This window comes from Capricornis sumatraensis, chromosome 9 (genome assembly GCF_032405125.1).
Source record: "Capricornis sumatraensis isolate serow.1 chromosome 9, serow.2, whole genome shotgun sequence".
Lineage (NCBI taxonomy): Eukaryota > Metazoa > Chordata > Mammalia > Artiodactyla > Bovidae > Capricornis > Capricornis sumatraensis.
The window spans coordinates 92,231,555-92,256,364 of record NC_091077.1 but is presented as its reverse complement, the minus strand read 5'-3'; the positions used below and the strand labels follow the sequence as shown (position 1 = coordinate 92,256,364).

The 24,810-nt window shown below is 36.9% G+C and overlaps 1 long non-coding RNA gene across 1 annotated transcript in view; it reads left to right on the top strand.

Moving 5' to 3' along the window:
* Nucleotides 1–24,810, top strand: part of LOC138085211 (uncharacterized) — a 124,414-nt gene that overhangs the window by 75,363 nt on the left and 24,241 nt on the right. Inside the window, exon 2 of the long non-coding RNA XR_011145362.1 lies at nt 10,751–10,827. This is a non-coding gene — a long non-coding RNA (uncharacterized lncRNA). The remainder of the gene's footprint in view (nt 1–10,750; nt 10,828–24,810) is intronic.

Genomic DNA, 24,810 nt, shown 5'->3' with positions numbered 1-24,810 from the left:
GCTTCATGGCTGTGTGAGGCCTTGTGTTGTGGAGGCCTGTTGCAGACAATGCTCTTTAATTGGGCAGAAAAGGTGCTGCCTTGGCTTCTCTCCCATTTCAGGATGCTGGGAACATGATGTCACTGCAGCCTTTCTAGTCTATACCAGCTTGAGGAGCAGGATGCTAGGACTGAAAATCAAACCAGAGGCTTGGTATGTGGTGATAAGTGGCATTGCTTTTGGACTTTCAAATCTGGTTATAATGTAAGGAGGTACTTTTTTGAACATGGGTTAATATGTACTTACTTATTCTGAAAATTCGCTAGACTTCAGCTGCTGAATCCCACAAATGGTGATGCTCATCAAAGTTTTTGGTAACTACTCAGAAGAGAATAATAGAGTATATTAGGAAAAAATATTTTCAATAAGAGATCTTGGGTTGACTGGCAGGCTGACTGTCTCTCCAGCTCTTATACACATACTTAGTGCTATAGGTATTAGCAAACTTAATTTTTAATAATGTAAGTAAATAAAAATGGAAATGACTTGTTTCCCTTCTTTTTGATCTGTACTAAACATGCATAACTAATTTTGGTAAACTTGGGTGAAATAGTTTGCTGTGGTTGAATTTTAAATGCTAAAAAAAGAGGGTTATAAAAAAATGCCTATCAAAATATTAGCTATATCATGTGAAAGGACTGAACATAGTATCTTGATAGTATAAAAAATTTCTTTAAAAATATTTTATTATACTTAAAATATCTAAATTATAATTATCTATTAAGAAACAAATAGTTTTAATCTTTTCCATAGTTCTCTATGTGATGTTAATACAGTGTTCATTTATATTGATGCTTGAGTTTAATATTACTTTCTCTAGTATTAACAGTGCCAATACCATAGCTTTGGTAATGCACATTTGAATATTTAATTATGTTTCTATAAACAGTTTCTCTAATGCTACATTTTCAGTGAATATGATGGGCCTTCTGTTAGTTCTGGCATTTGAGCGATCTTGCTTTCTATTTTTCTGTTACATATACAATGTGAAGTATTCCCACCTGAGATTTCCCTGAAGTTTCACTTGGGAAACAGAACCTAATTTGAAAGATGTTTTCTGTTGTATGTTGCTCAGATCAAGCTTTGCATTGAATCAAGCCAAATGATGAAAACAGTCCAGCCTTCTTTCCAGCAGAATGCAATTACCTCTAAGGCCTATAGTAAAAGACCAACTAATTGAGAACACTTGTCTTTGTTTTCAGTTAGCCAAGATTCTTACTAAGAGTGTCCATTTTTTAAATTCAAAAAGGTGGGTTTACTTTTAATGAACTAAGAGTTGGGAGATCTTAAAATTAAAGCATGTGCAGGTTATCCTCTTCCTCAAGGGGACATACACTACTCTTGTGCTCGTGTGAAGTAATAATGAGATACCATAAGCAAACAGTAGATGATTCATGTCAGATGGCTCTTCAATAACGTTAGGGGGGAAAAAAGCAGCTGATGTATGGGATATTGAAGGCAGATTAAGTTGTTAATGTATATTAGTATATTCTTAATTTCCTTTTAATTGAAAAAGACATATTGACTTTAATTAGAACCATTTCACAGGAACTGTCAATTAGCACATGTCAAACTAGTTAATTCAGAACAGAATTCTTTTAATTAGGGTCTGCTTTCCTTTAACTATGGGGCCAATGAAATCAGCCTTTCCTTATCTAGATTTTAAATGTCTCTAAGACATATAATACAAATGTAGACTCTTATCTATTATTAGAAGCCCATATGGATAACATTAAAATGATGATGCTGGCATTGTTCATGCAGCACAAATCAGAGTCCCTTTATGACTGTTAGAAAAAAAAATGGCTTTGAACAAAGACTATTTTAAATACCAGATTTATCCTACTTTAAAGAGACTACAAAATTTATGACATGCATGTTCACATTTAAAGTATTATTTAATACGTCTGCTCAAATAAATGGGCCTATTCAAACGTTTTGTGTGTTCTGTCAGCCGAAGACACATAAAACATTGTCAAGCCATACAGCAACATTTTTCCCTTAAATGAACTGTAATCAAAAAGGGAAAACAGACTGAATGAATTTTTTTTGCATGACATAAAAATAGCATTGTTAACTTTCATTGCATCCAGAGATTTAATACCAATAGTTGATGCAGTGACTAAACCACTGGTAGTGAGCTAATGTGATCTTAGTAATCAGACAGTGTAAAATCCGCAACTTGACTCTTGCTTAATGTAATGATGTGGAATTATAGCATTTTAGTTACAGTTGGCATGAGGATTGGCACATAGAATAAGCTTGGTGGGGCAGGGCTGTGTGGGGTTCACCTACAGAATAGGCATGCTTATAATTTTAAAAGAAGATTTTAAATTATATGTAAAGAGAGAGTTAATAGGAGATCCAGCTTACTTTATCATGTGAGGTTTAGTCACTGTTTTACTCAGTTATAGCAAGCAAGGGTTACAGAAATTAATAAAAAGTATATTAATAAGTTAAATTTGAGATTCTAAAAATAATTATCTAGTAAAATATTATGTGTAACCTCAACTTGTTCATCTTATTGTAGGTACATTTAACTTCATAACAGTAGTGTACCTTTCTAAAGTATGCTATACTGTAACTATATCAGTGATTACATTTGTGAAACTGAATTAAATGAAGAATTGTAGTAATTTTCTAATATTGATCGACACAGGCAAAAGAACAAGGGCAATAAACAAATGAAAAAATGCTACCAAAAAACTCCATTCTTTTTCTTCCAGAGCTGATCGTTCTCTTCTGAACTGTTTCTAGAGCTACCTTACCTCTCTGTGTTTGACAGTGACAAACCCTCTATTTGACAGTGACAGCCTGCATTCAGCATGTCCATATTTTGTTTAGATCTGTAGCTTTTAACTTTTTGGTGTCACTTGAATCTCTGATGAAAGATATTAATCCTCTTCCCAGAAAAATTCACATACTCATACATGCACTAAAATATTCAGGATGGGAAATCTTAACTTCTTAAAAAACAATCTGGCAAAACTTGCTAAAGGATGTAACCTCAGTTTGATATAACTAACGACTTGTAGTTTTGCAGAGCCTATACTTGGTTCTGGGAATATAACAATGAGTAAGATAAAACCTTAGCATCTGACTCACTGTGACAAGTTATTAGCACATTTTCAGAAATTACTGTATGATTCTTATTTTAACCGCTTTTACTCTCTGAACTGTTTAAAGTTTTATCTGTATTTACAAATCTTGTACAAGTATTCAATCTGAAGAACAATTTTACATAAAAATTGTTTGACAAAAGGACTTCCTTGGTGGCTTAGTGGTAAAGAATCCGCCTGCCAGTGCAGGGGACACAGGTTTGATCCTTGATCTGGGAAGATCTCACATGCTATAGAGCAATGAAGCCCACTCCCCACAGCCACTGAGCCTGTGCTCCAGAGGCTGGGAGCCACACTCCTGAAGCCTGTGCACCCCAGGGCCCATGCTCGGCAAGAGAAGCCACCACAATGAGAAGCTGAAGCACTGCAACTAGAGAGTAGACCTACTTGCCACAACGAGAGAAAAGCCCAGGCAGGAACGAAGACCCAGCACAGCCATAAATAAATACAATTATTTTAAAAATTGCCTGAAAAATATAATTACTAGATCATTAGTGGAAGTTAATTTTATGGCTTTAACTCAACAGATTTTATTGATCCTTTTAATCTTATTTATAATTCTATTTTGTTTAATAATCATAGATAATACTAATATCCTAATTTGGACCCACCTTTTAGCTCTGTTTATTCATTTAATTATTTACAAAGAAGACATAAAGCATACTAATATCATTTTTATAAGTTAGTCTCATTTAAGCTTAAACCGTTGGTAATGATTTTGGGTGGTGGTGCTAGTTAATTTCTTGAGTATCCATGATAGGTTGGCTGAGCAAGGTCTGTGCTGTGTGTGCTAAGTTGCTTCAGTCATGTCCAGCTGTTTGTGACCCTGTGGACCATAGCCCACCAGGCTCCTCTGTCTATGGGATTCTCCAGGCAAGAATACTGGAGTGGGTCGCCATGCCTTCCTCCAGGGGATCTTCCCAACCCAGGGATTGAACCTGCATCTCTTATGTCTCCTGCATTGGCAGGTGGGTTCTTTGTCACTAGCACCACCTGGAAAGCCCAAGATAGGTCTACTTTCCAGGAATATCAACACACCCAGTCTTAATTCCTTTCTATCTTAAAAGGGGTATATTTTGGGTCTTTAAGAGTGTGCTATAGCATTATTAAATAAATATATAAAAATATAGATAGATCTAAATATTTTCTTATATATATTTATAGATATATACATAAACACATAAATATATAAATGTATAAATAAATATATAAATATACATATGCTTAAGTATACTTATGTTCAGTTCAGTTCAGTCGCTCGGTTGTGTCCGACTCTTTGCGACCCCATGAATCGTGGCACGCCAGGCCTCCCTGTCCATCACCAACTCCCGGAGTTAACTCAGACTCATGTCCACCGAGTTGGTGATGCCACCCAGCCATCTCATCCTCTGTCGTCCCCTTCTCCTCCTGCCCCCAACCCCTCCCAGCATCAGAGTCTTTTCCAATGAGTCAACTCTTTGCATGAGATGGTCAAAGTACTGGAGTTTCAGCTTTAGCATCATTCCTTCCAAAGAAATCCCAGGGCTGATCTCCTTCAGAATGGACTGGTTGGATCTCCTTGCAGTCCAAGGGACTCTCAAGAGTCTTCTCCAACACCACAGTTCAAAAGCGTCAATTCTTTGGCACTCAGCTTTCTTCACAGTCCAGCTCTCACATCCATACATGACCACTGGAAAAGCCATAGCTTTAACTAGACAGACGTTTGTTGGCAAAGTAATGTCTCTGCTTTTCAGTATGCTATCTAGGTTGGTCATAACTTTCCTTCCAAGGAGTAAGCGTCTTATAATTTCAATGCTTGCAGTCACCATCTGCAGTGATTTTGGAGCCCCCCAAAATAAAGTCTGACACTGTTTCTACTGTTTCCCCATCTATTTCCCATGAAGTGATGGGACCAGATGCCATGATCTTCGTTTTCTGAATGTTGAGCTTTAAGCCAACTTTTTCACTCTCCTCTTTCACTTTCATCATTTACTATGTTATTTTAGTCCAAATTTGCTCGTTGATTATCTGTAGCAATTTAAATTCCTTTGTCTATTTTAGCTTTTGAAAAACTGACTCTCAGTGTTTTGCCAGCAACAATTCTGACCTTAGGAAGTTTATAGAACCCATGGGCCTTAACTTAGTTTAATTATCTTAATGGTATAGTGGTAGAGGTTTTATATATTGTGAAAAATTGGCAAAAACTATTCACATCATGTGTTTGTGAATCAAAACCATAGCCTTTTAACTCTGACTTTGTTAGCAGAATTTTAACAAATTATTTAAATTATTAAAAGCTATGATTTTTAATAGTTTTATCCAAACAGGAATATTCTAGAAGTCCCTAGAATGCTTCATTTAAAGGAAAGTAGCATTGAGGTTAAAATTTTTAGTGGTTACATTTTAAGAGTTAAAATAGAAACTTTCTCAATTACTTTATCTCCTTTCTAGATCCTTAATCAAGTTGTATTGATTTTATTAGGAGCTACATGCATCATTGTGTGTGGGATTTATGTTTCCTCTGTAATATACAATCCCTTCTCCGTTTCTACCTAATGATAAACAGTCGTCTGGCATAAATTAATTATATATTATAATATTTATTTATCTGTGGCTGTGTCAGGTCTTACTTGTGGCACACGGGCTCCAGAGTGCATGGGCTTGGTGGTTGCAGCATGTAGGCTTGGCTACCCTGAGGCCTGTGGGATCTTAGTTCCCCAAGCAGGAATAGAACCCATGTCCCCTGCCTTAGAAGATAGATTCTTAACCACTGGACCACCAGGGAAGCCCCTATTGCATTATAATTTAATAAATTAAATTTTTTGTAACTTGAGTGTTTTCATATAGCTTTTGGAAAGTGATAGATATTTGTTTCTATTTTTGTTTTTATCATCCAATCTCAATTAGTTCGGTTCAATACTGTATTTATTGAACACCTATAATTTCCAGACACAGTTAATGTTAGGCATTATCTTATTGAATATTACTTGAAGCATTTATTTGCTTTTCTCTTGGTTGTGTGGAGTCTGTTTATTATTAATGTTCAGTGAATTAGCTATTGGCTGTTTAAAAATTATTTACTTATTGTTTTACAATTGAAATATTTTCAAGGCCATTACCTTATGCAGGATGAATAATCCCATCATTACAGTTTAACTGTTTGCTTCACTGATATTTTTAGAAGGTTCTGCATATGGAAAAGCTTGTTCAAATTCTAGTATCACTATTTACTAGCTTTGTGTACTTAGATAAGTTACCTAACCTCTCTGAGCCTCAGTTCCCTCCTCTGAAAAATAATAATACCTACATTACAGTATTGTAAGGATTAAAAGAAATCTGTAAAGTGTTGAAATATGTAAAGCTTTGGTTTTTCCAATGGTTTTGTACAGATGTGAGAGTTGAATCATAAAGAAGGATGAAAGTGAAAGTCACTCAGTGGTGTCTGACTCTTTGCAACCCCATGGACTGTAGCCCACCAAGCTCCTCTGTCCATGGAATTCTCCAGGCCAGAATACTGGAGTGGGTAGACATTCCCTTCTCCAGGGTTTCTTCCCGACCCAGGGGGATCGAACCCAGGTCTCCTGCATTGCAGGCTAATTCTTTTTTTTTTTTAATCCAGAAAATGTGTAATTAGAGATTGTATGATATACATGTTGAAAATCCAAAATAATCTACAAATAAATTATAAAGTTATTAAGAAATATTGTTAGAGTTGCCAAAATGCATTGAATTCTAATTGAAAAACAATAAATACTTTACAAATGACATTTAAAATAGTATGAAAAATAATCATATCCAGATTAATTTAAAAATATATGTAAGAACTTTAAAAATATATATCTTATTATTTTTAAAATTAATTTAAATTTATTTATTTTAATTGGAGGCTGGTTACTTCACAATATTTTATTGGTTCTGCCACACATCAGCATGAATCCACCACAGGCATGCACGTGTTCCCCATCCTGAACCTCCCTCCCACATCCCTCCCCGTACCATCCCTCCGGGTCATCCCAGCACCAGCCTCAAGCATCCTGTATTGAACCTGGACTGGCGATTCGTTTCTTATAGGATATTATACAAGTTTCCATGCTGTTTCCCCAAATCATCCCACCCTCTCCCTCTCCCACAGAGTCCAAAAGTGCAGGCTGATTCTTCACTGTCTGAACCACCAGGGAAGCGTGAGTGCCGAAGAATTGATGCTTCTAAATTGTGGTGCTGGAGAAGACTCTTGAGAGTCCCTTGTACAGTAAAGAGATGAAATCAGTCAATCCTAAAGAAAATCAGTCCTGAATATTCATTGGAAGAGCTGCTGTAGAAGCGCCATTACTTTGGCTATCTGATTTGAAGAGCTAACTCACTGGAAAAGAACCTGATGCTGGGAAGGATTGAAGGCAAAAGGAGAAAGAGCAGCAGAGGATGAGATGATTAGATAGCATCACCAATTCAGTGCACATGAATTTGAGCAAACTCCGGGAGATTGTGGAGGACAGAGGAGCCTGGCGGGCTATAGTCTGTGAGGTCTCAAAGAATCAGACATAAATTAGCAACTGAACACCAACAACAACAGAAAAGCATTTAACATCATGTCTGTTAACATATTGGAGAAGGCGCTGGCACCCCACTCCAGTACTCTTGCCTGGAGAATCCCAGGGATGGGGGAGCCTGGTGGGCTGCCATCTATGGGGTTGCACAGAGTTGGACACGACAGTGACTTAGCAGCAGCAGCAGTTAACATACTCAGTAAATATTTGTTCCTATCCCATGCAAGTTTGTTGCACTAACTGTCTTTACTGGGAAAAACAGCTATCTGTTAAATAAATTCACCCTCAGATGGAAATACAAATTGTTAACATGAGTGCTCTACTAATTTGATTACTGATGGATATTAGCAATGTTCCTGGTGCTTGAGGAAAAGCTAGCTGATGACAGTCATCTACTTTTGACCAGCCGTCTTTTCTTCTCTGTGCTTGTGAAATGTTCTATGACTGTCTGAAATGGCTTCTAACAAAACCCCTTAGTTTATAATAGTTCAGTATAGGATATTAAAATATTCTTGAATAGCACTATTAGCTCCTGAAAATACAAAAGAGGTATATAAAAATAGCCTATAATGATGCCAACCACAGGTAATTGCTATAAATATTTTGGTATGGTTTATGTATGTGTGCTGAGAATTTTAAGTCATAACATTTTATTCATAATTGTGATTTAAATGGCTGTATGGTATTTATTTTAAATCTAAGCTTTGTTTTGAGCTTTGCATTTTTTTGTCCTGCTCTAGTAAGTCATGTTGGAATACACATCTTTATATATATATAAACTTTATTTCTGATTATTTCTTTAGGTTAATTCTTAGGAATAGAGTTACTGGTCAAAGAGAAGAAACAGTAATATTTTATAAATGTTATCCCAAATTGCTTTCTAGAAAGGTATCAGTTTATACCCTCATGAACCCCAAGTGTGACATTCTGACAGAAGAGAGTTACTTTTTTGAATATACAGTTTGGCTGGTAGTTAAGACAGTTGATTTGTATATAGTTTTTTGCTAATTGATTCTTGTGTAATTGATTCAATCTGGCACTTATTTAGGAAGAGGCCAAATAACATTCTAATGACCAATGGGATCTTGCCTGAGATTTTTAAAAAAGATGGCTTTTAGTTTAAAAGTAATGATTAAAGTAATATTTGTTAAGTGGTAACTGGTATGCCAGTGTGCCATAGTCATATCTTGATTTTTTTGTATGTATTATGAGGTCTCTTCAGGGCTAAATGCTATAGTGATTTTTAGAGGAAAATGAGATTCTTCTAATGTGCAATTAAAATATTTGCATTATTGGCAGTATACATTATAGAGAAACTTGAGGGTAAAAATCAGCTCATTTTATTTTGTAGTAAAATAAAAAATAGGAAAAATGTGCTAACATGATAATATCTAATGAGGGAAATGTTCTGTGCAGATGTCTGTTTTTCTATTAATCCCTAAAATGACTATATACTTTTATTTATATGAGTAACATCAGATACAAACATGTTGCTAGGAATATCTGTCTACTTAAAAAAAGATAAACACAACATGAGTTTAGAATTTTAATACTGTTTTAAAGGTGATTTAAACCATTGGATAATGTAAGATTTGAGATTTCAACAAAGATCTAATATCTATGTATGCCACTTCTGAGAGTTATTTAGATATTTTTCTCTTGTTTAACTGCATTTAGTACAGCTTCTAACACAGAGAAGTAAGAACTGAGTCCTGTATGATGTATCATTTATGGGGCCCTGGGAAAAATAATTTTACTTGGTTATTTTTGAAGCCTCCTTCTAGGTGCACTGGCAGCCAATTTTATTATATATATCTTTATATATATATTATATCTTTATTATAGTATGTAGATAACAAGGTCATATGCTTTTCAGCTAACACAAAGGGCATACGAAAAGAAAAGAACTATTTTTGTTTTGCTTTTGTCATTAGTGTTAGTTGCTCTGTTGTGTCTGACTCTCTGTGACCCCCATGGACTGTAGCCCGCCAGGCTCCTCTGTCCTTGGAATTTCCAGGCAAGAATACTGGGGTGGGTAGCCATTCCCTTCTCCAAGGGATCTTCCTGACCCAGGGCTCGAACCTGCTTCTCCTGAACTGGCAGGCGGGTTCTTTACTGTCTGAACCACCAGGGAAGGAGTTTTCACATTGTCTTTGTACATTGGACACCTTTTCATGTTTATTATACTATGCTAATAGCAGTGTCACATTTCATTAACACCAAGTTAGTGGAAATGAAAAGCAGAATGTTTTGTTGCTCTTATTATTGTTTCAGATTTTTGTCCTGTAAATACTTAGCTTTTATGATAATGAATTATTTCAGAAGGGGGATGCCTTAGGGAGATATGTTCTGTTTTAAGCCAGAGTAGGCTGCTAACCTAAATTTGGACCTTTCCCTTCCAAAGTTAATATATTTTGTGATACTAATACGGATAAATACAAATAGTTGTTGTATTTTGCACTCTTGAATGTCACTGAAGGCACAGCTTTATTGAGGAGTGGGAAGAGATATACATGTACAAATGATCACCCTTTTGCATTGAAATTGGCATTCTTCAGTCCTGGAACTAAGCAAAACAAATAATAAAGTCACACTGCTAGCTATACATACTTTACACTAACTTCACACTAACCCTATTGGACTTGATAGTGTGGGCTTGAGTGTACAATGACAGAGACAGGGAGTGTGGGTGTGGAGAGTTGGAGAGATGAAACAGGGATATGTGTAGAGGAGATTAATACTCTAGGCTTTTGATTTTTAATTTGTATAGTTAACTTTTTTCTCTCTCAAGTCTTGAATATAGAGTTGTAATTGTAATTAATTTAAGCGTAGTTACCAAAATAATGGAATAAATCATTTAAGACAGGGTATCTTGTTGTTGAATATATTGATTAGCTTTAAGTAGGTTATCATGTTAGTTTATAAATCTTAATGCCTTGTCACTTGTAAATATGCTTGATATTAAAAACATTTCTCCTCGCTTTGATTTTTCTTTGGTATCTAAAATTAATGGGCAAAACATGAACTTCATTATGAATTCCTCCTAAATTTTTTTTTTTTTTTTTACAGTTTACTTTCTCAAGACTCCTTTTGGATTACAGAGATCATGTTCTTCCTGTAGACTCCTGTGGAGGAATTTAAAATGAGTAAGTTGATGTTCTGGGGTATTCTATTTGGAGAGGTATTTGACTGAAATTAATATATGTTATTATGTTGGCTGTTGCTAATGTGTTAGAAATGATCCTTCAAAGAGTCAAGTTGAACACCGAGCCCAGTGTCATTTGATGAGAGCTGAAAAGAGGCACATGTACACAATCATTTATGAGTCTGATGAGACTGCTTGTCAGTTTTCATTTATTTTAACTTGAATCAGCACCGGGGTCAACTTAATAAAACAAGGTAATGCTAGGCCTTGGATTTTAGCAAACATACTTTAGTGGATGTGTCATGAGTTTTTAAAAGCAATTTGAGGATAGAAGTCAAATATGTTGAGTGTGTTGTACAGCACAGTGCCGATAGCTAAAAATATGATAGTGTGTACTTTAAAATGTTAAAGATACATCTCATGTTTTTCACTTTCACTTTCTTTACGTGCTCTTACAACAGCACAAAAGCACAAAAGAATACAAGGAAATTTTTGGAGATTCTAGATAGGTTTGTAGTACCTTAATTGTGGTGATGTGTGCACATATGTCCAAACTCATCAAAATATATACATTAAATATATGCAGTTATATATATGTCAGTTATACCTCAGTAAAATTAAAAATGATGATTATGTTTTAAAGATATGTTCTGGAGAAGGAAGAGAAGAAAATTAAACAGATGAATTCCCAAAGCATTCAGGATTCTTGATGTAGGAGGTGAAAGGGATTGGCTTCATGTTTCTTTTTTTCAGTCTGTTGCATTGATGCTGAGTACCTGATACTGATCATCAATATACTGATCATCAGTACTGATACTGATGTTGATGCTGATGTTGGTGTTCTTAGCATCTAAAGAATATCAAATATACTCTTAAGAGTTTCTCATTAGAGATCTTTTCTTTTACTCAGGCCACTGATTCACAAGAAAAAACTCTGTGAAGGCAATATACAAGTGAAAAACAATTTATGACTGAGGAAGCAAAAGAGGAGGAGGAAGAGAGGTGGCAAAAGTGGGCGCACAAGGGCTTCCCAGGTAGCGCTAGGGGCAGGGAACACACCTGCCAGTGCAGGAGATATAAGAGACACGGGTTCGGTGCCTGGGTCAGGGAGACCCCTGGAGGAGGGCGTGGCAACCCACTCCAGTATTCTTGCCTGGAGAATCCCATGGACGGAGGAGCCTGGAAGGCTACAGTCCATGGGATCACGAAGAGTTGGACATGGCTGAAGCGACTTAGCATGCAATATTGCTAGAGGAAACGTGAGAGGAAGGAAAATGACAGGGAGTGAATGGGATTATAAAAAGAGATTTTTCTCCATTTTGCTCAGGCTTTCCATCTGTGAGTATTCTAGATTCACATGGCCATCATTACTATTACTGGTCTTCTCATTCCACTGTCAGTTGCATTTGCTGAAAGCTTTCCTTGAATAGTCAAATCCTTTACATAGTTAATTCAGTAGATTCCCTGTCAGTGATAATTCACTGTTGCCAGGCAGTGTTCTAGGCTCTGGGGATAAAATAGTTACTGAGATGAAATCTTGGTCCTCATCACACATATATATATTACAACAGATGAGTAAATACACATTTGATTTACTGTGGGAAAAAAAGCAGATAAAATGAGTAGAGAATAACATAGTATCCTACTTTAGAAAAGGCAGTCAAGGAAGTTTTCTCTGTGGAGGCGATACTTGAACAGAAATCTAAAGTTCAGAAACAAACCATATGAGTTTCCCATATCGGAAATGTAGCTGAGTTTCCGAAACCAGTTACATATCGGAAGTGTGTAGCTGGAAGTGGAATGACTCAAGTGCAGAGGCTTATGTTTGATATCTTCAGGAGTTAGTAAGAAGCACAGTAGGTAGAGGAGGAGAGTGGTAGGAAATGAGGTTAAGAGTTAGGCAGAGCCACAGTACAGCCTGATCGGGACCACAGTGAAGCCCTTGGACTTTATTCTAAGTGTGATGGCAAGTCATTACTCTTAGTGGATGGAGAGCAGGGAAAGAATGTGGACTCACTTCCCTTGAGGAGTATTTTTTCAAATGAAAGTAGAGATGCAAGGTATCAGGAGAATTCTTAGGTGCGTATCCAGTTGCATTTATTAATATAAACACTTCAGTTGGAATGGGAAGCAGTTGTTCAGGGATAGCCTCCACTGGATAACACTACTTCAGTTCTGTTTTACCTTTGGAAGAATGCTACAGTGCTGTAAGGTACTGTTTTCCTAGAAAGATTTTATTAATTAGTACTTCCAGAGACCAGTGGAAATGAAGTCAGTGGTGGGTGAACGGGGAGCCTAACTAATATCCTGCCTTCCTATCTTTTTCATTAAGCCTAGTATATAGAAGTGCAAGTAATATACTTAAGCTTATCAGTTTGTTACAAAGGGTTAGATTTTGCTTGTTATTTTGTATAGCCATTCCTGTCAGACTTTTCCCAGCCACATCCATTCACTATTGAAGATAGATGAAAGAGCCATTAGACGAGCCATTATCTTTGTGAGATTGAATGCACTGCACTTAATTACAAAGTTTTGAGTATATTAAAGCCAGGAAAGCTTTATTAATGGTTTATTAATGGTCTGCAAGGTGATAATATTATTTTAGAAGTTTTAGTGAAATTTATTGTAAGTAGGAGTCAGCAGACTGTTTCTGTAAAAGGCCAGATAGTAAATATTTTGGGTTTTGTGGGCCATATGGTCTCTGTTTTAACTCTTGTCGTTACTTTGCACAACTTTGTCATTGTAGTTCAGATGTAGTCATAGACAAAACATAAACTAATGATTGTGATTGTAGCCCAATAAAACTTTATTTATAAAACAGGGGTGGACAGGTTTGGCCTGCTCAGTTCAGTTCAGTCGCTCAGTCGTGTCCGACTCTTTGCGACCCCATGAATCGCAGCACGCCAGGCCTCCCTGTCCATCACCAAATCCCGGAGTTCACTCAGACTCACGTCCATCAAGTCAGTGATGCCATCTCATCCTCTGTCGTCCCCTTTTCCTCCTGCCCCCAATCCCTCCCAGCATCAGAGTCTTTCCCAACGAGTCAACACTTCGCATGAGGTGGCCAAAGTACTGGAGTTTCAGCTTTAGCATCATTGCTTCCAAAGAAATCCCAGGGCTGATCTCCTTCAGAATGGACTGGTTGGATCTCCTTGCAGTCCAAGGGACTCTCAAGAGTCTTCTCCAACACCACAGTTCAAACGCATCAATTCTTCAGCGCTCAGCCTAACTCATGCTATAAAGAATCTTGTGAAAATTATGACTGCCATTTATTGAGCATGAACAGAGTAGTGGGTAATGTTATGGATACATTGTATTGTTATTTAATTAATCCTCACCACAAAAAGGAAGCTGAGGCTCAGAAGTTTTAAAATTATTACTCCAAGTTCATACAGCAAATTGCAGGGTCATTACTAGAACCCAGATTTATCTGTGAGTGTGATGATAGTCTTTGTTTTTCTTTCTAAAAATATTCATTTATTTATTTATTTGGCTGCATGAGTCTTGGCTACTGCATGTGGGATCTTTCACTGTGGTGCACAGACAGACTCTTTAGCTGTGGCCTGTGGGCTCAGTAGTTGTGGCACCTGGGCTTGATATACTTATTCTTTGTATGAAGGAAAATGGTCTGTGAGTTTAAGAACTTTGCTTTCAATAATCTAAAAGAACCAGGTCATTAAAATATAAGGTTGTGCTACAATAATCTTACTGAAAATCATTTATAACTGATAATTCAGCTATTGGCCAAAGAAAACTCTGAAAATTTAAATTAGGGTAACCAGTTAGTGATTACCAGGACACCAGTGTCTCTCTAAGCTATTCACACTGCTGGGATCATAGGCGTTCTTAAAACCTACTGTGCTATACCAATTGCCTTAAAGATCTCTCTTTTTTGTTATTTGAGGGGCTACATTGGCTGCTCTGGGTAAAGTCTTGGAAGAAAGCTTAGCAGCATTTTAAATTTCTCTTCTCAAAATTCAAACCAGGGGCCAAAAATACCTCTTGGAAAGGCTAGTAAGCAGATGTGAGGCTCTTTCATCCTAAAGTGTTGGATGAAGTAATTGTCCAGTTAAACTGTCATCTTAGCTTCACCATCTTTGTGCTCCTGGCCTGGAAGCAGACTTGAGTTACATATAGATTACATCAAAATCTGCCTTACATGAATAAATCCTTGGGAAAAAATACATTTTCTCTTTTTCTCATGAAAGCGTCTAATGGCTCTGTAACTTCAAACCTCGGAGTGGGAGGGTACTGAAATTAGGAAAGCTTTAGTGATTTGTCATGTCAGTATGTGTGTATGTGTGTTTGAGTATGTGTTAGAAGATAAGAAAAACTCTGCAACCAAAATCCCTTTCCTTCGGTTTCTTTCCCTTCAAGATTACAATTTCCTTTCTGATTTTTGAAAGTGTGATCTGATTATATGTTTAAAGTAAATAATTATTTATTGGGTACCCACTATATGTCAGGCATGATGATATAGCATAGAGGGTATAGATAATGAGTTAAACACACTGTCTTCAAGGAGATTACCAGAGATTAATACTGAGTATTATGGCTCGGTGTTAAAGATTCTGTCTGCCAACCAAATGTGGGGTTTGATCCCTGGTTCAGGAAGATCCCCTGGAGAAAGAAATGGCACCCGACTCTAATATTCTTGCCTGGGAAATCCCATGGACAGAGGAGCCTGGCAGGCTACAGTCCATGGGGGTCTCAAAGAGTCAGACACGACTTATTGACTAAATAGCAACAAGAAAAAATTAAATGCTAAAACATGAGTAAGCACATAGAAAAGACATGTAACCGTACTTTGGGAGTCAGAGAAGATTTCCTGAAAGAAAATCTGAGCTAAGTCATGAAAAAAAGGAGCTAGGCCAAACGAGAAGCAGGATAATCTTATTTGAATTTTCCCCAGTTCAGTCAACATGATATATCTGAATTAAGCATGCTTAAAATATCATTTAAAAGGAAAAAAAAGTAAAGAGACCTGTTTTTTTGAATGCCCTGAACCAAAAGAAAAGATAGATTTGACACCAATCACCTCTTCTAAGTCTAGTAACAGGAAGGGCATGTTTGCTTATAGCCTGAGCATTCTCTTCATCAGAATAAGTGTGGCTGGCAAAAAAATAAAAATGGCCCTTCTTGACTGTGTTGGACCCCCTTTTCATTACCAGTTCTAACAGAGGAGAGTCTTAGAGTTCAGCTATGCTCATGAATGAGGAAGAGAGAAGTTTTGATGAATTAACTAAGGTCTACCCCACCCAACTTACATTTTGCTCCACAGTTTTTAATGTTAGAAGTGGGCTAATCTTTTTTTCTGTTTTCCTTCCCCCCTCCTCCCAGTAATATAATCACAAATAGAATTCCAAGAAACATTCGACATAAGTTCTGACCTTAAAATACTTTGTAATTTTGACAAGTTTGGGCTTTATCCTGAGGGCAATAAAATGAGATAACCAGATCGTTACAGCAGCAACGTGAAGAATGGGTGAAGTAGGGCAACACTAGGGACACTGACACAAATTAGGCATGTAGGTGAGAATGGGTAATGATGTGAACCAGGGTGAAGGCAGGGGAAATAGAAATTTAGATGGTAGAATAATTCAGACATGGTGATGCTCTGGATATGGTGAATGATGGGCAAGAGTCAAGATTGATGGGTTTCTGACTTGGGCAGTGGAGTAGATAGAGGTGCTTGTCTGAAGACTGAGGACACAAAGGAACGAGGAGCAGTAAGCAGCTCTTAAGCGGTTGCAGCTGCTAGGCTGGCTCACCACACTTCTGTAGATTCCTGTAAGAAGGAAACAATGAACCCAGTCAGATAGATTTAGACAGTTTATCGCTCATAGCAAAGTGGTCAGTATGATCTGCATGTTCACGTTGGTTCCCCAAGTCCTGTAGTACAGAATGAGGCTCAGGGTGATGCCATGCCCTCAGACGCAGGTGGATCTGTGTCCTCCCAGGCTTGCAAGAGCCTACGAGCAAAACTGGCCAACCTTGTCTCAGAGGATGACATTGTCTTTATTATCCTTGTCAGGGAACAGTATGCCCTCTAACCTGGAGAGATAAACCATTTCTACTCTGAGACACACAGAAATACCATAGAGAATTGACTCCTAACAGCAAGATAATGATTTCGGTTTTGACATAATGAATTTGAAATGCCCATTATATCTAAATCAAGGTATTCAGTAGACAGTTAACTGTTTATAAGAATATTCAGTATAGTACTCATAGAAGTGAGGTAATAAAAAATAAAATCTATGAACTTTAGCTATGTAAAAACAATACTATTGATAGTAATTTTAAAGACAGTTACAGCAGGTGGTTACCAAGTTACCTAATTAAACACTATGATATCATTAAATGTGTAGATTTATTATTGTATTCATTACAGACTGAGTTCACATAGACTTAGTCTTCTGTTGCTTGTGGGATTTGATTATCTGCTAATAACCTCAGAACCTTAGAAAGTAGTATAGTTGCAGGATATTTATGATACACTGTAGAGCTGGCCTCTGACCGTGCCTTTTGTCCGCTTTAGTCTAAACAAGTCCTCTCCAATAGAAATAAAATATAAGCGAGACTTCCCTGGTGGTCCCGTGGTTAAGAATCTGCCTTCAGTACAGGGGACATGGGTTCGATTTCTGCTTGGGGAGCTAAAATCCCACATGCTGCTAGGCAGCAAAGCCTGCACACTGTGACAAAGACTCAGGACAGTCAGAAATTGAAATAAAATAAAATGTGAGCCATGTATGCAATTTAAATTTTTTAGTAGCCACATTAAAAAAGTAAAAAGAAGTAGATGAATTTAATATTTTATTTAACCCAATATGTCAAATGTTATTTCAACATATAAGCAACATAAAATTATTAGTGAGATATTTTACATTTTTTTCATACTAAGTCTTTGAAATCTAATGTGTATCTTACACTGATGTGTGTCTCAGTTTGGACTAGATATATTATAGAGTGCTCAACAGACATGTGTACCGGCTACCATATTGGACAGCTCAGGTCTAGGCCTCAAGAACAAGAAGCTGTATTTCATCATATGTGATGAATATAGTTCTTCTTTGTGTGTTAGAAGACTAAATACTATGCTGTGCCTTTTATCTTAGATAATTGAGTACTATAGGATAACTAACATTATAATGAAAAAGCAAATGGCCACTGAATTTATATGATATATATATATATATTTTTTTTTTAGATTGTGAGTTTCACTTAAAATCAGTTCTTGCAGTGCTTAAAAATAGTTATCTTTGTAAGTGATTTAGGTCTTTAGATGTATCATTGGTAAATCATTCAAGGATTTTACTAGATGGACTAGGTAGCCAGGAGGTTTAAAGTATAGTTTGGGGTACATGACTTACTCTTCAAAAATCAGTTATATGTTAGAATTTATTCTATCCTATTATGTTATGTAATGAGGCATCTCATCATTTTGTGGCCTGTAAGCATTTACTTATTTACCACGTTGAAAAATGTATTGATTCCTTTATACAGAAGCATCTTGAAAACCTAAAAAATGTCTGTTATATAACTTAATGAAAAACAGATGTTGAGGGCAAAGGAAAGCTGTCTATATGCCTTCAGTATAGGAGCTAGAAATAATATACTTTGGAAAGTCTGAAGTATGTTAGTAGTTTTGGAAAAAGACTAGGTAAGTAGCTTGACAAACTTAAGATCTTCTAAGAACCTGATGATGCATAGTAATGACTTACTGAGCTTGCCTTGGAAAAGTGCTGTTAAGTCATGGACCTTGCTGTGTATTTTAGCAAGGACACTTTTAACTCTGATCTGTGAAATGCAATCACATTAAGTTGTATATTGAAGCAACACGCTCAGGGAAAAGTGAGTTTTTCTTCTGAATGTGAATGAAAGCACCTGATTACTTGTAAAGACTTGGATATCTCTTTGATGGTGATTATTATCTGTGATTCTTTGTTGAGGGTTTTTTGCTTGTTTTTTAAAGACTGACTTGGGATAATCAAATATTAAATGTTACATAGTTTAAAACATATTCTTTTAGAGAGCAGTTCTGTAAGGCAAATAGTTCTACATTCTAGTTTATTGATACTTTTATTTATGAGTAAACAGTTTTAAAAATTAGACTGAGTCATACCAAAATGATATAGATGTGGATATGCTGTGTAATAAGGAAGTGAACTGAATAAGTGGATCAATAAGGAATCTTCGGCTCTGCTCTCAGAAGCAGCAGAGTAGGTAGCATCTGTTTTGTTTCAATGACCCAGAAGGACTATGCGTATACCAGTAAACACTTTAGAAAGTTTGTCTGTGGTAAAATAAACCAGTGAGGGTTAAGATCATGTTTCTGACATAACCATTGACGGGTTAAACCGATTGTTATTTTATATCTTGCTTTGGAACGGAGCTTTGGGAATGAAGGGGTTACCATCAACAGTTTTCAAAGGGTGTTTTAAAAAGTTTGAGAACCTTTGTTCTGTTGTAATAAAAGTGGTCAGTGGAGGCCTCCCCGAGAAAGGGATGTTTGAGCTATGGCTTAAAGGAGACGTGGGAACAGCTACAGAGCTGCCTGGGGAGGAAGCTTCCAGGCCAAGGATGCAAGGGATGCCAGGCCCTTAATGCAGGAGCATGCCTGGCAGGTTGAGGGATGGCGTGGTGGCCAGTACAGCCACAGAAACAAAAGGATTACCATCATTTATTCTCCGTCTTCTCTGTATTCTAGATACTTTTTATACAAACCTGACTTGAAATAAGGAAAATTGGAGGAAACAGTATTATAGCAGAAAAAATGGGTTTCAAAATTTTAAAAGCATCGTTTGGAAACAAATCCCCAAATAAAAATAAAAGTGATGTTAAAGCTCACAAAATAATAGGGACGTGTCAAAAGGCCTCAGTAGTCAGATCAGAGGGACTCCCGCTGGCCAAATCTGAGAGAATTCAGCTTCAAAATAATGAGATTGAGTGTGTGCTAAGTTGCTTCAGTCACATCTGTCTCTGTGCCACCATGGACTGTAGCCTGCCTGACTTCTCTGTCCATGGGATTTCCCAGGCAAGAATGCTGTAGTGGGCAGCCATTTCCTACTCTGGAGGATCTTCCTGATCCAGGGATGGGACCCTCATCTCCTGCAGCTTCCACATTGCAGGCAGATTCTTTACCAGTGAGCCACTGGGGAAGCCCAATGAGATTAATAAATGCTAAAAACATCCATGAGTTCATACTTACAGTAAACAAGAGAATAAATAAGGGGATAGGATACCATATAAATAAATGTAGCAGGAATGATAGTGTTAGGAAATCACCATTTTGCAACCATTTTAACCACCAGGCAAGGGTCATCAATGGATGCTAAAACCAGTGAGTGAGAAGTGGATGAGGGCTAAGATATTTACAAAGTTTTAAAAATATCTTTCCATGAATTGTTCTTTAATTACTAAGTAAAACATATTTTACAGTGGAGTAACCTTGTAGATACTACTTTAACTATAAGTAAGTAAGCAAAGTCAGTATCACCAATAACTGGACAAACCACATTATATGCTTCCTGATGTGATACACTGAAAAGAACAGAATATCATTTATATAATGTTTCTGCCAAAAGTGTATAACCTAAATCTAATTATGAGAAACTAGACAACCGAAACTGAAGGTTCCTTTTACAAAGAAAATTGTTTGTACTATTTATAAGTGTCAGTATTACAAAAGGCAAAGAAAGGCTGATTTTGGACCAGAAAAAAAATTGCTGTAAAAGGAATTTTGGAGGCAGTTGAAAATTTTAAGTAAATTGTATAGATTAGGTAACAGCATTGTGTCAGTATTAAATTTCCTGATTTTTATTATCATACTGTAATAATATAAGTGAATATCTTTGTTCCTGTGAAATCTACCTGGAAGTATTTAGAGGTAATGGAACAACGTTTTGTAACTTTCAAACAGCTCAGAAAATAAAAGATGTATACTTTGTAAAGAAAGAAAGAAGAGGAGAAGAGAAGAGGGAAAGGGTAGGAAACAATGATAAAGCAGTTGTGGCAAAATGTTAAAGTCTGGGTTAAGCACATACAATAGTTCTTTGTACTGTGCTTGTAATTTTCCTGTATATTTAAAATTATTTCAAAAAAAAAGTTGTAAACAAGAAGTGACGGTGTTCTGGATGAATTAGTTCTTGAACACCTTCTGTATGATATTGCTCCTTCGTTAATTTTCTTCTAAAAAGAACGTCTGAGGCACCCCTGAATACAATCTGAAATCACTGCTCTTAAAATGATCATTCCTTCCAGCTATGAAAACAGAGAAAGTAGAAAGTTTTACATATAATAATGATATTACATATGCAAGAGGATAACTGATATTTTGCTAGCTCTGCACTGGAGAAGGAAATGGCACCCCACTCCAGTGTCCTTGCCCGGAGAATCCCAGGGACGGGGGAGCCTGGTGGGCTGCCATCTGTGGGGTAGCACAGAGTCGGACATGACTGAAGCAACTTAGCAGCAGCAGCAGCAGCAGCAGCAAGAAGCTATTTGCAGAGATTGTTGGTAATTATTGATGGACAGGTTTTTAAAAAAAGAGCATATGGAAAAAAGTTAGGCAGTAGAGCAAAGTCTATATTTGGCCCAAGGGTTCAAGGCAGAGACTACTTGTAGGTAGTTAGGAAGAAGATTTTTAAGCTAGCTACGATAAAATTTAGTTTCTTTAAGGTTTAAATTTACAATTGAAATGAGGTTTAGGAAGGCTCAGAGCATGTAAATTCTAGTTTATGTTTATGATTGTGGTAATGTGGCTGCTATCACTAAAGTGAACTTTGTAAATTTGAGGACAGATGATGAAAAAAAGATTCAGGATAGATATGAGAGCAATCAAAGGAGCAGTGTGAAAAGTATCATAACTGAGGCCACATTAGCTGTGGTACTGAGTTAGTACCAGTTAGTCCTTCTTGGAATCAATATCCATAATGTCAGAGAAAAGCCCTACCTGAGCTTGGTATTTCCTTGTAAAGTTAACAACATAATCCCTATAGTAGATAGTACTTTAGAGAGAACAGAATTTGAATGTCTAGAAAACATTGTGAAGCCACTGAAATTATGGAATTGTTATAAGATGCGAGCAGCAAATGAATCCTTTTAGTTTGGCTGCAAGGGAATTCTAGTTTTCTTAATGGAAAAAGAAAACCAACAAAGGAGAACAAAATAACGTATCTACTTTTCACCTATTTGTGAGCTAACTACTAAAACCTTGTAAGAGATGAGGAATGGCAAAAGAGGGAAAATTAGTGTATAAGATACGAAAGAACATTGTTTTTAGACCTGCCACAATATATTGAAACTATCAGGGGGTAGTTTTGGCATAGAAAGCAGACAAAGAAAAAATGAAAATAAACTTTGTTAAAAGTTGTAGCTGTTCCCTTCTCCACGGGATCTTCCCAACCCAGGGATCAACCCAGGTCTCCTGCATTGCAGGTAGATTATTTACCAGCTGAGCCACAAGGGAAGCTCAAGAATACTGGAGTGGGTAGCCTATCCCTTCTCCAGCGGATCTTCCTGACCCGAGAATTGGACCAAGGTCTCCTGCAATGCAGGCAGATTCTTTACCAACTGAGCTATCAGGGAAGCCCCTCAAATTATGCATACATCAAAGTGAAGAAGAGCAGTAACGCTTACAATATACTGATGCTTATATATACAGAACCTGTAGTTTCTTGGCAATTAGGAAAATAATAAAATGAAAGATGGCTCCTTATGGATAAAGGTGATACGTGAAGTGAAAGTTGCTCAGTCATGTCTGAGTCTTTGCGACTCCATGGACTGTACAGTCCATGGAATTCTCCAGGCCAGAATACTGGAGTGGGTAGCCTTTTCCTTTTCCAGGGGATCTCCCCAACCCAGGTCTCCTGCATTGTGGGCGGACTCTTTATCAGCTGAGCCACAAGGGAAGCACAGTTGGTATAAATTGGTATAAAATGAATTTTTCTTAGATTTTCGGAAAATACAAACTTAAAAAGGGATGTTAAATGGAAAATGATCTGCACTTTTAATCTTTATGGGCATGATATTAAAATAAACAGAACTAACCCAAAGAGGAAAGCATGTTAACAAAAGGAACTGTGGCTGTTGACAGTGTATAGATGGGGTGCTTTATGGAGCTTTGCCATAGAACCACCAATGCAATGGTTCTATACAATACAGTATAGTGGTGGTTGGAATAAAGGAGTAGAAGAATGGGTAATTTAATGACCACTTATAATAGGTTGTTACACTCTAAGATATGATACAAGCAACCAAATCCAGCACTCCAGGGCACAAGATGATTGGCTAAAGGAGTTGGGAAGATGTTGTCCTAGTTGGTGGACCTTTGCTTGGCTGTTCAGGGAACCTTTTTCTCCAGATATATCTGCTGCTATCTGTAGAACTCAAACATGGAAGATTCAGTGGTTTGCTGGTGTCTAGAACATCTTGTATTTTAATGATCATAATAAATGCTTAAAGAATATAGATATGTTGGTGTTTCTGTGGAATTAATGACTACATATGTCTTCTGATTGGTGTTTTCATTTTAATCATCATTTAAGTGATTTCCCAGTCACAGATTTTATTTAAAAGCTTGACTATATGTAACATCTGACATTTTCGTTATTATAATGGACTAGGTTTTAAACACTGGGACTACAGTTCTACCCAGTGAAAAGCACAGGTGTTCTAACAAGCAATAATAGCAAATAAGATGTGGTGTTTTTATTTTGTGAAACAGTATGGACGTGTATAGTACACACAAGGATCTAGAATATCAGGCTCTTTCAACGGCAATCAATTTTAGTAGAATTTACTTGATTTAACATCTTCCTTTTAGGTTGGAATATGTTTTTTTAAAGAGGATCAGACAAATGACTCATTCTGGGAACAAAGACTTTTGAAAGCTGACAGCTTACTGACAGTTATGATGAGCATTTTATTTCAGACTTATAAAACATATTAATCATGCTTGTTCACAGTATGGTGGTCCAAAGAGGGTTACATTATTTTTGAGAGATACTTCAAGTAACTGAAGAGCCGGCGACACATCTTCCACGAGTACAAAGCTGCAGTTTTCTTCTTTCCTTCTAAATGAGTAAATACTTTTCTCAGGTTTAAAGAAGGAAGAGTACTGCAGGAATCTGTTTATTATCAGGCTATTTGCAAAAGACCTCTGCACCATTCATTGAACCTTGAAAAACACTCGAAAATATGGGTTGCATTTGCAAACTTCAGTGTATGACATGGAAAGCTGGCAAGCTGCCTGGCTTCTACTTAAAGAATTGTCATTCTGGGAAAAATAAATTTCTCTAACTAGACAAAAGTCAATGTTTTCATGTTTTACTGCAATCAAACTGATAGAGCTGACAATTTAATGTCTCAACACTTAAAATATCTGTGGATAATCAGTTACCTCAATCAATCATAAACACAAATCCTTCTATTTTTGAAGCTTGTGTGTCTGTGACTAAGATATAAGACAGTTGGGTGAGCCCCTTCCCCGACAACACCTCATCATCTACCCCCCACCCCCCGCCAGCCTCCTAATATTCCTGATTTGTCTTTAGCTATGCAGATATTTATACACATTTTGCATCTGGAAATAACTTTTAACAACTCAAATGTGATCAAATTTAGAAACTTTTATTTCACTGTCCTGTTTTATTTAATTTTTATGGCTAGTTTGTAGACTGTATGCCTGTCAGAAAAATGTGGAAGTGTGCTGGCACTCCCGCTGAAGACATCATTATGAGTGGGAAAATGCTCAAGGCTTTTTCAAAGTGGGTGCTGAAACATACATTTCCTTTCTCTGACTCCAGGGGATGCTGGTAGCTACCCCAAACAGACAGGTATTTTGGGGTCAAATGGTGTAGTGCCAGGCCCTTAGGATTTCCTGGCAAGCACACTGAACAGCTCACTTCTAGAAACTAATCATGATGATGACAAGGATAAAGCAAGGGAGGCAGTGACAACAGCATAAAAAGCCGCCTGAGGA